This window comes from Aphelocoma coerulescens, chromosome 9, assembly GCF_041296385.1.
Source record: "Aphelocoma coerulescens isolate FSJ_1873_10779 chromosome 9, UR_Acoe_1.0, whole genome shotgun sequence".
NCBI lineage: Eukaryota > Metazoa > Chordata > Aves > Passeriformes > Corvidae > Aphelocoma > Aphelocoma coerulescens.
This window is the reverse complement of record NC_091023.1, coordinates 16,695,138-16,717,699: the sequence shown is the minus strand read 5'-3', so window position 1 is coordinate 16,717,699 and position 22,562 is coordinate 16,695,138. Positions and strand designations below refer to the sequence as shown.

The 22,562-nt window shown below is 46.0% G+C and overlaps 1 long non-coding RNA gene across 1 annotated transcript; it reads left to right on the top strand.

The window, feature by feature from the left end:
• The first annotated feature begins 13,496 nt into the window (after positions 1-13,496).
• Positions 13,497-14,860, top strand: LOC138114933 (uncharacterized). The gene is made up of 2 exons (XR_011152887.1): positions 13,497-13,766; positions 14,650-14,860. It is a non-coding gene; the product is annotated as an uncharacterized lncRNA (long non-coding RNA).
• The last annotated feature ends 7,702 nt before the right edge of the window (positions 14,861-22,562 follow it).

The following is a 22,562-nucleotide window of genomic DNA, read 5'->3' as shown; positions in this document are numbered from 1 at the left end:
CCCTTGAGTCAAAGCTGACTTGCTTATTCCTGGTTCTGAGGACCCCACTCCATGTTTTTACATTCATTGTTGAAAGCTGCCTGCAGCACCTGCAATTAGTAGGTGCTCTGGTGGAGAAGTTAGTGCCACACTAAAACTAGAACTCAGGAACTCTGGCTTTCTTCCTTTGCTATTTGTCGGGTCATGTTTGGAAGCAGGGACACTGTCTCTTGTGTTTGCACTTCAGAATTATCCTACTGTGAAAAAAACTCCTGTTTTTCTTTTCTTCACAAAGGTCTTTTATTCCGTGTCTGTTCTTCAAGCACCGCCTAGCCTGTCTGTTTCAATGGCTGCCCAGTCCCCACTGCTCACAGACCAGGTGCTGAAGCACCTCTTTCACCCACCTCATCTTTACCAGTTCTCCCACAGTGCCTACTTCTTCTTTTCACTCTTCACTGCCTGAGCCAGCATCCCCCTGTTGCTCAAGGCAGCCTTTGTACACACTTCCTTTTTCTCTGAAACTCTAGCAACACAAGAAGTATGGGCTCAGAAAAAATTAAATAGCAATGGCAAGGTTTCCCTTTTTCTCAGCTCTTTCTTCAGTGTGGCTTCCTTTGGGAATTCTGTTCAGAATTTCTTGCCATTTGCAACAGCATCCAGGGAACCAAGCTGCAATGCAGTACATCTGGGGCTAAGTATGAAAGGGAAGCCAGATGCAAACAGGCATGCTGGAGAGGAGGGGAAGGAAACAGGGAAATTTCAGACATAAGTGGACATCCAGCAAAGCCTTGCAAAGCCAACTGGCAGCCCCATCTTCCAAGAGGCTGTCTGAAAGCAGAGATTTGTCTGAATCAGAACCCTCCATCCAAACAGACATGAACTTTGGGAAGGGTCAGGTCCAGATTGTCTCCAGCTGGGCTCCAAGCCCTGATAAGAGAGTTCCTCCCCGGGACTCGAGAGCAGCTGAGTCCTCAGGCAGCCCCTGGACTGACCTCTCCTTTCCAGGGTCTCCAGGATTTTTTACCCAGTTACTAGGTCATGATCAACCCACTTTGGGATTGTTTGTTTCACTGTCCAGGGACATTTTTCTTTCTTCAGGGAGCTCTGCAAAGCAGTTTCTTGGGAGGGGAGGAGATTCAGCCTGACTCAATGGTGTTTGAGAAGCAGGGGAGACAAATGAGGAGATCCTAGAGGTACTTCCTTTCTAAATAGCTCAGAGATTAGTAATGCTTTGCCATACCTGTAAATAGTTCACTCACAGACATGAATGCCAAGGAGTGCTCGGAAAGCTGCGTTTCGCTGCCCCTCATTTTCAAAGAGCGTTTGTGATTTTTCAGCAACCATCTACCAAGCTGAGAGAAAATAGAAAGATCTCTGACCTTTCACTGCTCTGATTTCCTAATAATTTGGACACCTTTAATCCTTGCCTCAGTCTGAAGGGCACAGTTGTGTAATACAGGCACAGTTCAGGAAGAGCCTGGCACAAGAGAAATGTTGGACCATGATGTGCAAAAAAAAAAAAAAGCAGGAGGTGTGGAAAAGGAAAGCATTTCAGGGAGCTCACAATAGCATTAACCATATTTCTGTGGTGTTTGGAGAATCAGGCAGTGTGTGGAAGGCTTTTGATTGTCACCAAAATGTCCGTGCAGAGTGGTCAGACGAGTCGGGCAGTGAACACAGGTACATTAATATTTGCTGTCACTGAGGTTGCAAAATAGAGCAGACAGATCATTTCAGGACTTGGCCTCCTTATCTCCACCTACCACAGCCTATAAAGTTGCAAAAGAAAAGAGGACTGAATAAGAAGAATTTTGAGATGGAATCTTGAAGCAGAATGAAGCAGATGCAGCAACACCAAGTGGCAAAGCTCCCCTAGAATGGGATGTTATGGTAATAGCAAAGTAATTCTGAGCTTGTCTCAAACCCCAACTTCAGGTCCTACCCATCTTAGGCCAAAAGAAGTTAAAATTAAGAAGGCTTCTTTTGTGGTTTGTCAGATACTCTGTGATTATGGACACTCAAATTGCTTTCTACTGAAAGACTCAAGGATGTGCACCTACTGGAAAACTTCCTTGTTTAACGCATATAATTCCAGTATGCAAAAAACTTAATGACTGAGAAAAAGAGGAAGATGTTCCCATTGTGGTCTGGTGGTGACAAAAGGGTTAATCATCTCCCAACACTCCCGACAGGACACACTAAATGCCATTGAGTCCTAGCCTTCCCTTAGGCTCTGAGAGCAGCACAGAGGGGACAATCCCATGCAGAGACAGGGTCCCCACAAACGTCCAGCATGCAGCAGAAGAGACAAAGTGGCTCCAAAGTGTTTTTGATATGCTGTAAGCCCTGACTTTGTTCAGGAAGAGTGAAGACTCTTTTGTTTGGGAGCCATGAGCATCTGTTTAGTGACTTCTCGGGGCATGGGAGAAGCAGCTCACTGGTGTTGTGCCAGGTAAGCAGCAAACAACATTAGGTCATTGCAAACAGTTCTCCTTGGGCTCCATCTGTCAGATAAGGACCGTGTCACTGGCAGGATGTTTGTGCTGATGAACTCTCCTTCAGCTAAGAAAAGCCAAATGTGAAGCTCGTTAAGGAGAGAACCTGAGATGCCCTCCCCAGACCAGCAGCAGCTGATTTGCTGCTATGGGTTAGTTAATCTCTCATTAGCTCAGGACAAAATGAGCTGTGTGAAGAAGAAATGTCTCTGTCATGACATGTCAAACCTGTGGAGCCAACTGAATCCCAAGTGCAGAAGCTGTTAGGGGCCACGGGGGTGGTTCTGGCTCTGAGTTAGCCACAGCTGATTATGTGTGAGTGACTCGTGCAGTCGGGGCGTGACCAGCAGCCTTCTTGGGGCTCAGCCTGCAGGAGACAAGGTTGTGTTCCAGCCTCACCTTCCCTGGCTTTGGTTAGTGGCCATTCAAATACGGTGCTGTGAAGGAAGAAGCACAGCACCTAATAGTGTTGTAGATTGAGATGAGATTAAAAGAAAACCTGTGGTTCAGAGGAATGACGCCATGGAAAACATCAAGGAAAATGAGATGGAATGTGCAGTCATTAGCAAATTGCTTTATTTATGGCTATTGGACACTGCTGTTGTGCCAAATCTTGAATTTATTTGGTGCCATGGATTTCTTAATTAAAATCCTATTATTGAATTGTTACTTGGTGCAGTTTGCAATGATCATCCCCTCAGCTATTTTTACTTTTGCTCTGTGGATGTGTGCATGATCCTGTAAAAACAGGCCAGTCTGTGGGGAGAGAGCATGTTTCCAGTCATGTTTTTTAAAAGGCACGGTTGATTTTCTCTGAGTTGACTCACTTCTCTCCTCCATTTTGCTTTTCTGCTTCACCTCGCAGGCTGCACTGCAGTGGCTCCAAACCCTTTCCCTCCCAGTTATTAATGTTAAGCTGACAAGCTTTAAGTAAGGATTTTCAGGTGTCTTTACAAAGCCTGTGTTGGCTGCTAGGTGTTCCCAGGAGGCTGCAGATCCTGGAATCTTCCACCCTGGCAATGTGCCCAGCCCATCACAACTGCGACCTTACTGAGATCTCAGTACTGGGATTTTGCAGCTGTTCAGAGGTCTCCAGACACCACAGCAAATGATTTCTGCTCTTTGAGTCAGCCAGTTCCAGTTTAGATGACACAGATCCCAAGCCTTTCACGTTTTCCCACTGTTCCTTAGGAGAACCACCTTCAGAGCTGGTCTCCCTGAGATGGAGATGGAGCAACAAGTGGAGGTTGGTGACTGTGTCATTTGCCTTTAGTTTGCTGTATGCCAAGGCAGATGGTCTTCAAGGAAGACATGTGGAGACGGCAGGATGGGGGAGAGCTGAGATCTCCAGAGCTGATGATTGGATCAACAACCATTTCTGCACAAGGGCTGTACTGTAGAGAAATCACATCAGATCTCTTCCCTCATGGTAATTAAATCCATTATGTGATGCTGTGTGGATCCAAACCCTATTCAAATAGTTTTGTGCTTTACAGGCTGCTGGATCACAGTGATAGCTGTGCAAAACTGACAGCAGCTGTGGAAGGACAGAAGCAGCTCGCCCTTGAGCCCTGCTCCCTCAAACCCTGCCCTCCTCTGATGCGCACTTGTGTGCTGGAGCACCCCACAGCAACCCTAGAGCTCAGACTCTGGATTGTCCCATCATATCAAGTCATCGAGATTAAAAGGTTTTCTGTCTCTTCTGACTGGACACAGTCATGGTAAGAACATGAGTCCTCTGCAAAGCAAGGTAAACATGGCTTTTCAGTGACATGCCCATTATCAGTCCCTACAGGATGATTTTTCAGTTTAGAAGCTCACAAGTACATCATGTACCCTACATTCTGTGCTGCTGTTTTGCATAACGCTTCCCAGCCTGTTTGAACCTAGCTCCGGGCTCTCTCAGGTCTCTTTCAGGTCTCTTTTGTCCCAAGGACAAATCTCTCTTGAGAACTGCAGTATCAGCCTCATGTGTTGCTCAGTTTTAGGCAAACAACCGGAGGCTGGTTACACTCAGGTTCATTAGTAGGTTTCACATCTTGCATGAAGCAAGATCAAAAAAGATTTTTTTTTTTTTTTTGCAGCAATTTGGAGCACTTGGGGTGTAACCTGGCTGCCAAAGCAAGCTGAAACAGGCAATACTTGGGACATTCAGGGCAGGGGGAGTGCTACTAAACAATCTCAGCAGGTGTGATACTGTCCTGCCACCTGACATCCTGCACCCATCAGTTTGCAGCCCTGTCTTTTTCTCCAGGACCTCATGAGATGAGAAGCTCCTTTGTGATGGCCTCTCCTGCATAGATTTGTGACCCAGAGGGAGCAGCAGTCTGTGCAGACACTGGGTGTGCACTCACCTGCCTTCACATGGGACATGTCACAGCCCCTGATGTCCAGGGTGGAGGATGCTGAAAGGCCTATCCTTCTTATTTTGGGTCTTCCCTTTGTCTTTCTCCAAGCAAAGGATGCGTACCAGGAGCTGCTCCCCATGGTAGTGGAATCTAAATAATCCCTCTAATCAGAATCCTGGCTCCCCTCCCAACACACAAACACACACACACACACACACACACACACACACACACCTGGAGGGTTGGGTGCAGAGGTTTCAGGGGAAGATAAGATGCTCCTCTGTCAATCAGAAACACGGTGAACAGCATTCACGCTGCTTTTGTGGGGCAGTTGTGTGTTTCATGTCCCTTCCCATGGCTCTTCCCGGGCCCTTTCTGCAGAGGGAAGGCACCTGGCAGTGGCTCTCGAGGCTGCCATCCACAGACCAGCCTGAGCACATGCACACACCTGCCTCCAGCCGGACCAGCGTGAAACAAGTCATCTATTGCCAAAGAAGGTTTCTTCAGGATCAGAGCAACTAAAACTTCCTTAAGATATGCAGGAGTCCTTCCAGACTGCAAAACAAAAATCACTGCCCGGAATCACTGCATTCAAAGTAGGGAAATATCCCTTTAAAGAATCCCATTGGCAATATAACTAAAGGCCCTTAGGCCAAGCTGAATTCAACATAACTCCACTGAGTCAAGAGAAATACACCAGGGATTGTGTTTGGCCTGATAGCAAAAACCACAGGCAAGTGAGGCTGATTCCCAGAATCAAGTTGACCTGAAAAATGTAGTTAGGTTTTGCCCTTAAAGGAATAATTTTCCTGATAATAACAGATAAAATTAAATGCTTGTCAAAATTATTACAAGCATATGGGGATGAGATGATCAACATTGCATGAATGATTTCCTTCAGCAGCTGGATTTCTGGTTTCTTCCTTCACTGCTCTTTAATTCCTGAGCTTTTGACCTTCGCACTGCTCTTCTAAGATTTACTACCTGCCCTACTCATTCTTGGCTTGTTAGACCCACAGACTGTGTGGTTTCAGTGTTAATCCTAGGTTTGCCACTGCCACTGACTTTCTGTGGGAATTTCATGACTTGACTTTCCTCAGTATCCTCCATCTCCATCTCTGATGGTACATCAATACATGAACTGTTTGCCAGGCAATGTTAAGGGTAAAATACCTTGTTTTATCTTTCTGGATTGGGCCCTTGGTCTTCATCTTAATGCCTTGTAAGCATTACCAAGCAAGGATGGCTGTTAACAAAAGGAAAAAACTTTCTCAGAAACAGTGCCTGCATATGAGATTTGCTTCCTGAGAGAGGAGAGTGAATGACCACAGAATAAATCTCTCCCAAAACTCTGCCCAGAGCTCATTTGTTGTGTTTAATTTGTTCTCAGCAAGTCCTAAACAAACACTTGCAAACAAAGAGTGGAAAACCCAACTTTAGTTGTTCAAAAAAACCAAAAACCAAAACAGGAGCAATTTGCCAGTATTCTAAAAAGATCAGTACTAACAAACCCCTATAAAATAATCAGTTTATTCCACTTACAGCATTGAAAAGCCAATGAAAGAGAAAGGATTGAGGGGTTTTGGGATGTTTATGAGTTTGGAAGAACCTACCAAGAACTCCCAGGCTTTTTCACTTTCTTTCTCACCCTCTCATACCTTCCAAGAGGCAATAGGCATTTTAAATAATATTTTTCTTCCTCAGCTTTGTAATTTTCTGTCCCAAAGTTCATGGCTGCACAGGAGGGCTGGAGACTCCCTCCTGAGCTCCAGCACTTCAGGATGTCTGATTATCACTCCCTCACCTCTGTGTTTAACTCATGTTTGGCAAAGCACAACCTGATCTCAATCAGACCTCCTAGGAGGGAAGCCAGGTTGGATTTGATGGCATCAAGAAATGTGGATCCAACCCTGCCTCTGGAGTCCATCCCAAAGTGTAAGTGTCTTCACTGATACAATGCATGCTGCTTTCTTACTTTAACTTTCTGGGCAGTAGTGTTCTTGTTGGGGGCCTTACCTGCAGTTCAAGACTCTTTTCTTACCACCATTTTGTCCTGAAGGTGCTTACACAGTATAATGACACCACCTCTCATTTTCTGGATGAATTTAGCACATTACATTCTTCAAGTCACTTAACTTTTCATCTTAAAATGCAGAGACCAGCAAAGGGCAAATTATTTTTCTGTTCAAGACCCTCTGTGGAACAAGAACTGGTCCATACTTCAGTCTACATCTCCTGTCTTCACCCATATCACTCTGCAATGTCACATGCAGGTTGGGGTGCCCCCAGTGTTCTTTCCTGACTTCCTCTGCTTTCCAAGGTAGGTGTTTTCCCTCCACACAGGCAGCTGCCTCCCTGTCTCCTTGGCACAGGGCTTTGGTGCCTGAGCACATGTGCTCTGCCTGCTGGTGACCCACATCTCTCCACACCAGCCATGTCCCCACCTGCCTGGTGTCATCTGCAGGTTTGGACAGCAGTCATTGTCCATCCCCTTTCATGCACTGGGTATCAGCATTGAAAATTATTGGATGTCCTGTCACTCCCTGAGGGTCTCCTCTGGGAATGTGACTTCTCAGGGACTGCTCATTTGGAAAAACGTTGATCTCACTGCTCTCTAAGCCATGTAGAGCTTGTGCTATTCATATCATGCTGTTAATATTTGTAAGAGAATCTGCTAAGTCAACCACCTCATGAAAAATCTATCCCAACCAAAGAGACTTTTCCCAACAGAAGTTTTAACCTCTCCAAAGAACATAATAGGATTTGTCTGAAAGGCCTGGTTTTCATTTAAAAAAGGCTGAATAACAGTTGCAGTTTTTAACTCCACTCAGTTCAGCTCCCCAACAGCTTTTCCATCATGTTGTCCACAACTGGTTGCATCCTATTGTGTGGTCCGGTTTTGCTTTAAACCTTGTCGTGCCCTTGTGACTTTGAAGATGCTGTGCCACGCTGGGAGATGTACGTGACAGGGTGCCCAGTGCCTTTAGGAGATAAGAGTCTCACTAGAGTCTCTGCTCTCCAGTCATCTGCTCTAAGAGGGCCAGGTATTGGTCTGAAACTGGTGGAAGCTCTCTAGTGTGATGCAGCTACAGTTTACATTCAGAAGTGGGGGAGCCATTGCTAGGAATAGCATGGGAATTTTTCTTTCTTCTTTTTTCAACCACTTTTACCCCTCATTAAGTGCTTTCAGACCCAGCCTCAGGCTTGATTTATTTTTGAAAGGACATTTTTAGCCACTGTGTCTTAAAGAAAAAAAAAAAAAGAAAGTCTGCAGAGATTATTTTTAAATAAGAAACCACTCACATGCACACTCTGTCACAGTTTCTTTACTTCTCAATATTCCACAAGGTCCTCCCCAGCGTGATACAGGGGTATTGCTCCACTCCTCTCATCTGCAGCTCTGTAACAAAATCGAGGTGGCAGCTCTTCTGCTTTCTAGGCTGGAAAGATTATTGTTCTATTACAAAGAACAATAATCTCGCAAAATTACCAGAGTCAGGAGCAGCCCACTCCAGAGTAACCCACCTGAACCTCCAAGTTGTTGCACAGTTTGGTAAAACAACTTTTTGTGTTAACGATGGGTGTAACAGAGGCTGGAGAAATATGTCTTAGGGAGGTATTTGTCACTGTTCAAAGCCAGGCTTTTTTCGTGGCTCAGATTTGGTTCTTGCTGCTCTTAATTTTCCTTTCCAGCTGTCCAGATAATGCAAGACTTTGAACTAGCAACCTCTCCTCTTGAATCTGTAAGCATTTACTGAGCAGTGTTCAGTTAAAGAACCAGACAGAGATGGAGACCAAAGAGGGTGGGATACGGAGGGTTTGTGGTTACAGCACAAGGCTCTGAATCAGGAAATTGTCAGAATCAACTTCAAGAGATGGGTCCAAGCCACAAAGCTCAGTTCTGCATCTGCTCCTGTACCAAGCTCCAAATGCCCTGGAGTTTAGTCTGTTTTGGCCTGTGCCTGTTTTGTGGAGATCACCTCTGCTTTCCTTGGATTTACAAAAAGCAAATTATTATTAAAGGCATTACTGAGTGTGCCAGATTGAGAAGAGGGTCCAGTGCAGGATTAATTCACCGAATAGCTTCCCAACATGATGTCCATGGGGTCCAACATGAGTTTGGACCCCATGGACATCATCTGGTTTGCAGGTGTTGTGAGAACTCTCTCAGCTCATCCCAAGCTGTGCTGTGCACACAGAGCCATAGCTTTTCCCCGAGCTGTAAGGCAGTGGCCACAAAGCCGATGGCATCCCTCTTCCCTGAGCTATCCATCTGCAGCAAGGCAGAACTGTCTGTGAGGAGCAAGAACAAATTCCCTCCCTGCTGAACAGCACCACAAAAGATGTGCAGTATCTGATTCCCAGATGGCAATGTTAAAAACAGAAGGCAACATGTCTGGGAAAGTACCCGAGGCATACCTGAACAATAGAAATAATAGAGATGTAAGGAGAAGATAGGTCCTTTCTTTTTTTCTGATATATGCATGCCTATGATCACTTAAAAAAACAAACACCTTTTTTTTTTTTTTTTCAACAGGAAACACTCTGCCTGAATAGAAACACAGAGAGCTAGAGCGAAGTAGCTGAAATAGGTGAATGGTTGGTAGCACAGTGTGCCAGGCTTGTCTGCTCTTAGCGTCTGTGTTGGGTGTCATGTAGGCACATAAATCCTTGGTATTCCTTAAGATTTATTTGGGTACCAGCAAACTGAGTGCATATCTACCTTTCCAGCAAAGTGGAGGATTATTAAGGACCGGGGTCCCCTATAGTTTGCTCAGGAACATGAGGCCTGGCATAGGTTTCTATGCACAGTTTTTATTTTAGGCCATCCTAGGACAAGTTCTAAAAGGTTAATGTGAGGAAGATGTGGCTGCCTTGTCTCACACATTCCAGGAGCTAAACACTCTGAAGAAACCAAAGCAGTGAATGTTTTGTGAGATACTCACCAGCCATCAGTGAGATGGAGATACCACCCCACGAGCAGCAGGCAGCTTCATGCAGACACACCGCTTCTGTCTCTCTGCTCCCGCCCCGCCTGCATTTGTTCCTCCTTTGCCTGATGGCACATCTCCCCCACACAACGGCATGTACAATCTAATCTCTACTGAAAGCTCTGCAGGGCAGGAACTCACACATTCAGATCCAAATAGGCTGCTCATGCCTTTTTAATTTCACTGGATCAGAATAACAACGGCAAGGAAATAAAGTAACAGCCAAAGAATCAAATCAGTACAGTGAAACAGGTCCTTTCCTTGTTTTACGAGTTACATCCACACCATCCCAACGGTAGAAGGAATTCCAGTTAGAGCTGGCAAATCATCTTCAATTAAACAACCCAAAAAGCTCTTGGCCACCATAGTGGACATCACCCGGTGATGTCCACTATTCCTAAAGCCATGTGAACTAGACAATCCATGTGAAGCATCCCAGGGCTCAGAGGGTCTTCCCAGACCCTCTGCACCAGCTGAGGGTCTGGGAAGAGCAAGCCTGGGTTGGGTGCACTCCCACGCACATCTGCACCCTGGTCTGGCACCCTGCTGATCTGCACAGCCATCAATCCTGCTGCCATCTGGATGACAGGTCTTGCACAAGCCCAGTGCCATTACTTAAGGCTGTGGCTGTTTACAACTTCCCGCCCAGCGCACACCCGCCATGTGTTAATCAGGATGGTTCACAGTCAGTCCTGGAGTAAACAAATGCAACTTCACCAGAAAACATGGAAGCCACACCTCTTTATTCCAGGTGTGCATTTTGGCCCACTATCTGTTTCTCCATAGTGATTAGTGACTGGTATTTAAGACAATTTCTTAACAGGAGTTGGGATCGGTGGCTTATCTACTCATTAAGTTGGTAATATCATTAATTAAGGCTATGTCAACGGACATGATGCCACAGCAGATGGGTGTTATCAGTGGCAACAGCCTTCCAGGGTTTGGGCTTACAGTGTGCCTACCACGATGCAGCATTAGCATCCTGCCCAAGGTGGGGACCTGCCCTTTCCCCACACTGCCTTTGAGAGCCCTCCCCACAACAAACGCATTTTGAGGCAGGCTCCAGAAATCCCCTCAAAAGTCCCCGCTCTCTCTCTCTCACCGATCCCATTCCCCAGCTGACAAACTGTCTGAGAGCAGGGAGCAAGCAGCAAACACGGAGTTTTGGCAGGACAGGGCAGGGGCACAGGGGCTGTATCCACGGCCCTACTCACCCCAAGAGCAGCAGTCCCTATGGTGTGTTTGGTCCCACCTAATGCAGCTGCTCATTCAGCTGGCTGCATTTTTAACTGAGGAAATGAGCGCATTACTGAGCAATGTGGTAGAAGATGTGGTGGACCCTGTGCCATGCTGTTAGCAGCAGGCCAGGGTACTTAGAGTAAACAGGCTGTTGGGGCTAGAAGGAGTTGAATGGTCATAATGTTCCCTCTGGACTTAAACCATACATATCATGAGATCCATGAACCCATGAATTTTGACACTCAGGAAGTGCATTTAGCCTGTCCCACTCACATGATGCACCTCAATATAGAAGAAAAGTGTGAAGACCTTTTAAAAACTTTCTTCTTTCTCTCCTTGTACTCCAGGAGACATATAGTTAAGTCAAACACACCCTTGGGCCAAGTCCTGCCCTGGTTCTGTGCAGAAGTCCCAATATATCCCAAAGACTCAGTGCACTTTAAATATAAGTCAACAGTAGCATGTGCAGGCCAGAAGATATTTTACAAAGCGGTCCTTCAAAATGAATATAATGTTAGTTGTTTTCCTCGGTTGTTTGAGGTCACTGTTCCCCCGCCCTTGTTAATAAAGATGTGATTAATGACTTTTGGCAAAGCTGCTGCCTGAAAGAGCCAATGCTTTAGGAAAAGCAAAACCAGTTTTCAGGTATTTTCTGTAAGGTTCATCTCAGAAACACACAAATACATTTCAAAGCATTTACAAAACACACTGACGCCTCCTTCGCCCCGTCTCCACCCCCCTGCAGACACATCACCATTCATAATCTGCATTATTCTATTCCATCTACCTGGAAGAAAGTGCTCACTGTGCCTTCAGCTGGAAAGATTCCCCCTTGGCATGGTCGGGGCACGGGTGCCAGCCAGAGCACTCATCACAGGGCTTCCTGAAGAGCCCGTGGTGCAGGAATGGCTTTGGGATTGCTTTCCCCAGACTGAGCAGGACCCAAAAGCCCTGACTGAGTCTCCCAAGTCCCTCCTTAAATAAATCACAGCAGTAGGGATAAGGAAATAAAAAAAAAGAAAAGAATTTATGTTGTTTTCTCTTAGAGTGCTGGACTCATGGTTTGAAGCCTGTTTCTGCAAGCAGGGAGGCTCAGAAATACTGGTGGTTAAAAGCAAGATGGCAAAAAGTGAGGCTTTCACAGCTGGGCCCTGGGCGCTGCAGCAGGGATTTGAGGAAAAGCACTGAAATTCAGGGTGGTTATGAGAAGGGCAGAACCAAAGATAGCAACCTAAGCTGTGCTGCCTCTGTCGAGGACTCATTTCTCTTAAGCAAGCCCTGTTTCTCACTAGGGTTTGTCGTGGCTTATCTGTCCCAGTCAGGTGGTATAAATCTTCACATTGGTGGGGTTTAATGTGCAACATGGGGACCTGTTCTGCTTTTGAGGGGGCCATACAGTATCTCTGAGGGTAACTCCTGCCTGGGGAGGGGGATAAGGACACTGATGCGGATGCAGTAGGCCAGCACTGATGCCTGAAGGCTCATACACTGGGTATCAAATCTGTGCTGTGATCTAGCACCACAAGAATTAAGACCAAATTAGAGATGTTAATGTCTTGTGCCAGGAGGGTGCAAGACCCTATAAACTCCTTAGTCTTCCACACTGACCCTTATCATGCTGGACCTGAGCTCTGAGGATGGAGCTGATCTGCTCCAGGCAAGCACGGCTCTGGCCAGGGTTTGCTCTCAGCTTCCATGGCAGCTGGAAAGAGAGCTGGGGGCAGCTCTGTACCTCACTCTGCTTCAAGGGGCTTTGCAAGGAGACAGTTGTGCAGCTTTGCATGGGATGCCATGAAATGTGGCTGTACCTGCAGCATGCAGTGCTTGGCAGAACTGGTGTTTTTCCAGCTGCAGGAAGGTGTGCTGGGGAGATCCAATTTGGATGAGCCACTGACATTTTATAATCCAATGGAAAGAAAGGAGTGAGGGCTCCAAAAGGAGTTTGTCTCCAAAGCCAAAGCTAATCCTTTAAATTAGGAGGACAGTCAGGCTAAAGGCTTATACAGAAATTCCTATTGCTGTGACTCTCCTGCAGGCACGGAGGTGGCTTAAAGCACTGCTAAACTCCAGACACGCAGGAGATGTGTCTGAGAGTGCCAGCCACTGCATTTCTGAGCTGGCTCAGTCCAAGCAGATGGTGAACTGGCAGCACTAACAATAAGATCCCAATCCATACACTGAAGCTTCCCCAAAATTACTGTGGGTGGCTCTAATTATAACCTGTATCCTACCGCCTCTCCTTTCTGTGAGTAGGAAGGAGCTGAGCTTTCTTGTTACTCTAGCTGCCTGCCCGTTACCAGGTCGAGATTGCTGGTGGGATAAGGGCCTTCCATTTGTTTGTAGCACTGATGTCCTACTTGGCTACACGTGCCTCATTCCTTCAACCCTACAAAGGGAAGAGCCCCGAGCAAAGCAGGTTTGCAGCTGGCTTAGCAACACGGCTGCTCTGCATTCCTGTAAATTTCCAGGTTCAAGTACAATTTTTTTCTCTTTGTTGCCAAGCCAAGTGGACATCTAGCTTCCCTCACACCACAGCTGAACCTTTGGGAAGGCTGATGGGATCTGAGAGGAGTGTCTCTGGAAGCAGGCAGCAGCCTGCAGGGAGGCAAGTGGTTCAGCGATGCACAAGAAGGTGACCAAGAGCTGCACCATTTGCCCACCTCCAGACCTCCAAAGCAAAAGGAAAGCTTGCCCTTGAGGTTTGAGGTGAAGAGGTAAGTATTGTTATAGATCCAAATCGCCAGGGCTAGTCTGATTTATTTGGCAGTCCAGACAGTCAATACTTTCAATCTTGGATGCAATGACTTTTCAGCATGTGGCTCATTCTCAGATTCCCATTACTTTATTCGATGTGGGGTTGGTGTTTCTTCATTGTTTGCCCCCATGCATGATTGACATGAGCAGGAAGGAAATGTGGAAACTATAGAAACTATTCTCTGTGCTGAGGGAAGGTGCCTCATATTCTTCTGAACCTGAACCCATTGTGTAATGCTGCACCCACAGCACAACCTCTGCCTCGCTCTGGACGGACCAGGGCATCCTCACCCACATTCAGGCAATGGTTATCCAGCAAGCATAAAGAGCTGACCCCATTCCCACTGGAATCTGTGGGAGTTTCGCCCCTGATTTGATTGTGGGAGGAATCAGGCCCCTACTTACAGCATATAAATGGAAGGATTTGATTTGAGGCAGATGGATATCAAGTTGTTCTGAATTTTTCCCCTGATTTCATTAGTGAGGTGATTTGTGTTACCAGGAAAACTTGTTCTGAAGCTTGTCATTATTTACCTGAAACGCATCTGTGCTTTGAAGTAGGCTCTGGAAACACAAGCAGAATGAAATTGCCCATAAAGCAGAGGTGGAGTGCCTTTTTCCGAGGTTTGAGACTGTTGGGTTCCCTCTACACTGGAATGCAAAATTAATGCCCTAAATTTAAACACTCACTAAGCCTTTTTTTTTTTTTTTTAAACATTCGTGACTTGAGAATGAATTCAGTCGTAAAATGAAATGCAACTGACACATTTGGCATGCAAAACAACCATTGTTTTTGCCAGGGGGTTTCACGTGCACGTGTGTATGTGTTTGTCTGTAAAACAGCTCACGAGCCTCCATGGAAGACACTAATGATGGAAACATTGGCTTTGGCTGCCCAGAAGAAGTTAGCAACCACCTGTGGTCCTCAGTCCTGTTGTGGATCATCCATGTCCTGCTCAGAAGGATTAACTCAGCTGCATCCAGTTTCCAAAGATTTAACATTGTACAAGATCACTGCAGTCCCGAACCATTAAATGAAATAATTTAACAACTAGATATTTTTGGCTGGTAACTGGTGAGCTCAGACATGGTGTGCAGCTTTGTGCATGCACCTTGTTTTGCTGCACTGTTTTCTTCCCAAATGAATGGTGTGATAAAAGTAGCAGCAGCAGCAGCAGCTTGGTGCAGAGAGCCTAAAAAAGGGTGTTTGTTTCCATTGCAGTGCTTATCTCATTGTTCCTGCTACTCGTCCTGTTGACTGCCTGCTCAGGAAGGCCATGTTCTCACCAGCCAGGAGCTCCTGCCTGCTCCCCAGTGCTCTGCCACCAGCTTCCTAAATTCACACTTTTTCTCTCTAGTGTCCCCTTCTCCCTCTTTGTTGAAAGAGGTGTTTTTTTACTTCTCTCACAGGGATGTGGTGGGTACTTTTAAAACCTTTGAAAGCTGGTTGCAATTCCTCAGATGGCATCAGTGAAACTCACACTGGTGTAACTGGCTGGAGATACAGGGATGTTGGCTTGACAGCTTTCATGGATCTGGCTTTCGTCCTACATCTTCTGGCCATGGGAGGGTTAACTGACATTGCCTTGTATGCTGTACTTGAATGAAAATACCAGCAAGCTCTGGTATGATAATATTTATATCTGAATCATTTCAGTCAGTCTTGGGATGAATGAGATCTCACAGAGACAGAGGTTTGCTTTCCACTTCACTGTTTTTCCCTGGTGTTGCTCTTTTTCCCAGAGAAGGCACACACAGGAGCAAAGCCCCTGGGGCCCTGGGTGCTGCCAGCATTGCAGGAAGGGTCCTTGCCTCCCTCTCCTGCCTCCTGCGGCTGGGGAAGAGGAGCTGGTGTTGAAGGGCAAGAGATATGGGTCCCTGTGCTCGACTTCTGTGCTGTGTGGCTTCCTGAGAGCGAGCATTGAATTACACAGCCCACTTTTGGTTGGCTTTTTTGTTGTTGTTGTTTTTTTTTTTAAATTTGGCTGCCAGATCTGGAACTGAAACCATCAATTCATTTCACTGACAATCTCATTCTTAACTCAAGCCAGCAACAGCTACCTCAGCTAGCACCAGGGTTCTACCCACTGCGTCAGCTGTCCCAGCTCCTATGGGAGCAAAGATTCATGTGTTGTGATGTGAGAGAGGGGTTTTTATTAAGAAAGCAGTGTGAGGAGCTTCCCTAGACACTCACTACAGATCTTTATGTCCTTCTTGGAGACACATTAATTAACCCTGCTGTCATCTGCTGAGGTGGAGCAGGGGAGGGATGGCAGTGGGAAACGTGGGGAAGGTCCACCTGAACAGATTTCCCATCCTGAGCCACAGCACCTGATCAGTGAATTGCTCCTGTAATCTCTAACTGTGCCAGTTGAAGATCTATTTCCCACATCACTGGTCCATGTTACTCTCATTGCCATAACCCCATGTCACACTGGCTGTGTTGAGAGGATTGAACAAGAATGGGGATCACAGCACGATGGCCATGGGAAGGAGCTCTGCTACGTGTTAGTCTCACTGTGCTGTGTCAAATAGGGCCAGTGCTTCCCCAAGCTCCAGAAACCCAAATTCTCAGTATCTGTTCTCATATCTTTCAGAGCTCAACCAAAGTCCACTGAGATCAATGGAGTTTTCACACTGGTGACCATGAGTTTGGCATTCAGCTTCCTCTGATGAAAGTGCAAGAGACAGACAGGAAATTATCCACTAGGAAATCTGTTTCAATCATCCCCTTTTATGACAGATGCTTTGGAAATGATTATGCACCGTGTGAAGAAATATGGCCTTCTGAATTTATTCAGGCTAATTCTGAGTGAACCCAAAGCTCTTTTATACTGTTCAAGCTGTGTTAAGAGTCTTAATGCACACAGAAATTAATTTACAACCCATTTAAATCACCTTTGTTCTGTCAGAACCTTAGAAAGCAGAAAAGCCTGCATTTTCATACTTGTATGTTGGTCAAGAGTGTGTTTTTCTTTAACTAGTGTGGTTAGAATGATGGAGTGGGCATTAGAGTGATAAGCAGACAGAGTAATTCCCTAGGGTGGATGTGTCACTGGCTTTGTTCAAGTCTAATTTATCCCACTTCTCATAAAGGAATAAACCCCACACGTATAAACACGTCTATAGAGTTACAATTCCAAGCACAGCAGGGAAGTTTCCTGCTTTCCCACACGCAGCACAGGATTACAATAAACCCTGAGGTCCAAATTGGCAAGGATCTCCTTGCTTCATACTGTGGGATGGGTTCAAAAGAAAGCAGTGGGACAGATGATTGATCTTTTGACAAAAATCTCATTTGTGATGGCCTTGGCAAACTTCTCATACCTTGTATTTGCTGGAATTTCATGTTATTTGCCACACACTTTGAAAGGTTTCCAGCTGACATCAGTGGGCTTGAATCTACCTTAAGCCGCCCCAGAGGGTCTTCATACAAAGAGTTTTGTCATTCCCACCACCAACTCACCTTGGCTCAGGCAACTTCCAGCGAGCACATTAAAAACAGGTGTATCAGCCAGGACTGAGCAAGGCTGGGTGCAAAGCAAAGAGAGATCACAGTTTATTTTGTTCAAACAGAAGGAGGGCTCTGTTTCATTTTCCCATAGCCCTCACAGTTTCATCCCCTACCTGGCTGTTTCGGGACAGCCCCCCCTCCCACCCCCCCCAATCCATCTGAATCTCAGGAAGGGCAGTTAAAAGGTCACTTTTGTTCCCCACTGCAGCATCTCCAGGCATAGGACAGCCCTGAGCCCATTGCTGCCAAAAGGCCTCTGTGTTACTGGCACACGGACTGGTCACCAAAACCAGCCTCCCTGTGTACCCTTAGACTGAACATGCATTTATGGCTGGCTTCAGCCAGGAGACATCTGGCACACAGTTAAAGTTGGGTGCCTGCCCCAGTTCCCAATCAAGACATTCACCATGTGAACCATGCTGCTAGTCAGTCAAAACAACTCAAAATAAGAGCACTGTCGACTAACAGTGAGAAGAATTTATTTGGTATAGTTTACTTGGCAAATAATCCTGCACTTCAGATATATTTCAGGAAATCATTTCTGGATGACTTATGTCCACGTCCGGCAAAATTCCTCTAATAAACCAGTCGTGGTGAATGATTTCATTGTTGTTGTTGTTATTATTATTATTATTATTATTATTATTATTACCCGCTCTTGCCACCTTAAATGTTCTGAGACAAGATGAAAGTACTGAAACTTCTAATGCCTCCCTGCTGAGTCGCTCTTGTAGGAGTGAAAAAGAGCAGAATGGATCAGTTTTTAGTAAAACCCATGGTTTATGTAAAGCATCTGATTCAAAACCTATTTTCTATGTAGCCTTTTCTTGTGGACTGAAATAGTAGGCTGCATTCAAACTAGACTTTGAGCTCAGTGAAAAGGAAACGCTGATGAAAATCATGACTCAAACACCCTTGCATCATATAATTCTGTTTGTTTCATTGGTGAGATACAACTTAGGCCCCATTCCATGGCTACAGAAGGAAACTCAGCATAGGGCAGCAGGCCAGGCTCAGGCTTAGGCAGCGGCTGGACAGCAGTCAAACCCAAGGGGTGGAATTTGGACCAGACCAAGGTCCATGGGGACTTTGCCATCAGCTTCCACAGGCCCAGATTTCACCTTAATGACCACTTCAAGGGCAGCTCTGCAGAAAGGAATGCTTTTGTTCTTAGAACTGGCATCTCTTGTAGAGTTCAAGTTCTCCCAAGGACAGCCCCTCTTCCATCTTGGCATCCAGCCCAAGTGATGGAGAACAGACACACAGCAGGTGCTGGGCAAAATCCATGCCCCACTTTTCTGCATGTGGATGGTGGGGTTCCCCTCTCTTCAAACACCCAGGCAGAATTCATCACGTCTTTCCTGGCTGCCCCACGGGTTTGTGTATCATTTGCATGACTTTTGGGTCTTGATACGTCTGCAGCAATTGCAGCTTCTGAAAAACATTTCAAACATTCCTGCCTGGGAGGCTTTTGGCTAACAGGTCATCATCCTTTGGGAGAAATGAAGCTACGGGGCAAACCCTCCGTGCAGTGAGTGTGCACACGTGCTTGTGCCCAGAGATCTCTGCAGGAATCCCTGTCCCGCTCTCACCTCTACGATCTCTAAGTAGGTTCCCATTTTCAATATATGAAAAAAAATTTATAGCTATTGGGGAAGCGGTGACACAAACTCATCCTAAAAATCCTTGCAGCAGAAAAGAGACAAAGTTCTTTGTTGTGAGTGTTGGGCAAACCCCATGACTTGGTTCCTCACGTGAGCAGTGCCGTGGTACTGGAGGTGCTCAGTGTCGCTGTGCTACGCTGCGGAGCGGTGATGGTGAGGTGCTGCCTCTTAGGAGAAAGGAGCCTGGCACTGAGCAGTCACAGCAAAAGGATACCTCTCTAAGGAAGCTGTAGCCAACACTTGAGGAGCTATACAATGGTCATAAAAGATGCTCAGCCTACAATGACTGATGAAATATGGATCAGTGTAATTATTTCTTAGTCTGCTGAAGTATATCAAAAAGGAACAGAGAGACTTGAAGTATTGTATTGCCACTGCACCCTTCAGTGGCTATAGCTAACATCTTATTTTTAGTTCCATGCTGACAGCACCAGGCAAGTTGATTTATTTTCTGTGCTGTATTAAATATCAGAGGAGATATGCATATCCTAGAATCTGAGGCATGGGATGAGCAGATGAGCTAAATGCATGTTAACCAAAGCTCCTCTTGATTCACTTTGAGGTACCTGAGTGTTTGCTAAGTGAAGCTCTTCAGAGCATCTGTGAGCAGATCCACCAAGGGTCTTTGCATGTGGCAACTGTGATTTGCTGCCGTGGCTCAAATAAGCCACAATTGCACTGATCGTTTCCTACTCCCCTTTCTTGAACTCCTTTGCCGTACACTTAACAAATATTGCTCCCAATCAAGAAATGTCAGTGATTAGAAGACTTAGATGGAAGATTAATTTTGTTATTATTTGCCTTCTGTCTGAAGCTCTGTGGAGAATATGTTTTCAAGCTTTCTCTTCAACCACAAGATTTAGAACTTACTTTTCTCCCCCCCCCCTTTTTTTAAAGAAAGCTGAGATTCTTCTGTAATCACCTGCCTTCAGAATCTGGGACTTAAAACACAGGACCAAATATGGCTTGAAGTGGAAACAATGAATGATCAGCTTTTCTCACATGAGTAGTCCCTTTGAAAGCTAAGTGTCTGTACTCCGGAGCAAAGTTACGTATGAGAGCTTCCAGAACAAGAACATGAACAAAATACAAAACCAAATTTACCCTAGCAATACAAACCTTGTATAAAGTTTTCATTACGTAGTTGGGGGAAATACCCTTTTTCCTAAACTAAACATACTTCTAATCTTTTTTTCCTTTCCTTTGTAAAAATACTTGCTTTGATACAGATGTCTTGTAAGCCTTACTGTTAAGTCTTTCATTAAATATTTCGGTAAATATTAAGTAAGCTTAAGGCAATAACAGAAGTTTATGACTTTTTAAAAGAGCTTGTTCCTTTCCCTTCAACATTATGTTGTTTTTTTTTTTAAAAAGTCACAAAACCTACATCTTGATCTGCTCCAGTCTGAAGGCTTCTATTTATAGTTTTTGGTTATGAATGTTTTTTCCTATGAAAAGGTCAGACCTCGCACATATACAATGGTGGAAAGCCCTGCTTATTAAAAAGCAGGCAGATGGATTTGTTAAAAAGAGGCAATTTCATAATGCAGCTGCTGTGAAAGGAGGCTGCTTTAGCAGAAACATCCTCATGCTGCTTTATGAGAAAAACAGGTAAAGGAATTCTGTTTTGTGGTGAAGTAATTTTCCTTTCCAAGCCCCCATCCTCACACATGTGGCGTGTGCTTCACCTCTATTTCCACACTTTGTCCTGCACCCACATGTACACAAACACACACTCACATTCCCTTAACCCATTTTTTCCCACCCCTGATGCCCTGGAAAGGCTGGGGGACCAGCCTGAGTTGGTGAGTTGGTGCACCAACTCAGTGTATCCTGCATGGACCAGTCACCCCAGGACTGCCACCCAGGGCTCACCCAGCACCAGCCACACTCAGCTTCTCCTGTCCACAGCCGATGGCCAGTACCCTTGGACAGCACTGGAGGCTTGGGGTAGGTTGGGAGGTGGGTCCTGACCCTGGGGCTGGGGTCTGCAGGCCAGGACCACACCTGGCTGAGGCAGTTCTTGCTCAGAGTGACCTGTGAAGGATCGGTGTTGACTGACAGATGTCCCTCACCAGCACCCAGAGGAGCTGCACTGCTCAGCACAGGCCATTGCTCTGGAGCATGGGATTGCCCAGGGTTTCAGGGTAACAGCAACCTGCAACTTCCTGCATGATGACAACCAACAGAGACCCCTCTCATCTGATAAAGGAAAAAAAGGAGAGGTCTTGTCTGCTTTGTCCTAGCCCTGAGTGAGGAGCTTTGATTAGCTGAACAAAAACCACTTCATCCCAAAAGATTTTCTTTTCCTCCTTCCTCCCTGAAGCATCCTAAGCACTCCACACACCTGCAGCACCCTGGGGTGATGGAAACAGCACATGTAGCCTCACATTTCCTAAAAATCAGAGTTATTAAGGAAGACCTCTCCTGTGTTTTATGAAATCATATGCAAAATGCCCAACTCCTTTAAACTTTGAAAATAGCCACGTCTCACTAATTCCTGACTACTTTGTACAAAAATGGCCCCCAAGGTCTGACCAATCTCTTCTGCTTTGAAGGAGCAGCCTGTGCAGGAGGGGATGGGGTCACTGCCGAATGCATAAGATGTGCTCCAGCCTCCAAAGGCACCTCCCCGTCAGGGTTTAATTTCTGGGAGAGCATTGCTGTATGTTCACTCTGAAGGGCTTTGTCTGCATCAGCTCCCACTCAGCAGCATCCCCACACAAGTTGCCCCCAGGGTTTAAATTCAGGGATCCACCTGTGCAGGAAATAATTTGCTCTATTAGTGATTCCACCACTGCTGCTATCCATCATGTCACTTCTGTGAGGAAAAATGAGGCTGGTTTCACTGAAAACTCTCTCTCTCTCCAGGATGGGCTTGGTCCAGCACCTCTGGGCTTATTAATCAGCTTCTGCTGCTGCCATGAAATAATGCTCTGGGTGCCTCCTCCACACTGCCTTCCCACGGGGTGCCAGCCCTGCTCCCATCTCACTGGCTCCATGTGAAGTGACAGCAGTGGGAGGGTGGCCAGGGCTTTCCCCACAGGCACAGCCTGTTCCAGGGAGGCAACAGTTCTGATCAGCCCCAGTCAGCACCACTGACCTCCCTCTGGATGGTGACATGGGTGGGCAGCTCCATCCACCCTTCACATCTGCTCCTGGATCTGTCTCTCCAAATGACTCCACAAGCAAGGTTCAGGTGGTCCCCATGTATTTGCAAGCAGAGCTCAGCATTTCTGGTGGAATGCCATCTCACCTGAGCTCTCAGGAGCAGAGCCCAACAATGCCAGTCAAGTTATTCATTGAGAGATATGGCAGCTTCCACTTACCTGCAGCCCAATATGAGTATCAGCAGATTCCCACCTGCAGTTTGTCACCTGGTTTCACCAACAGGGTGAAAACATGAATATTCTGTAGCAACAAAACTCTAGGGATTTAGATCTTAGGTGGTGTGTGGATATTTTGCCCCAGGTTAATCTCACCCATTTTGAAATCTAATCCAACCTCTTATGGGATCCCACAGCAGTCATCAGCTGGAAGAATGGCACTGCAGATGGGAAGAAAATGTACAAGAAAAG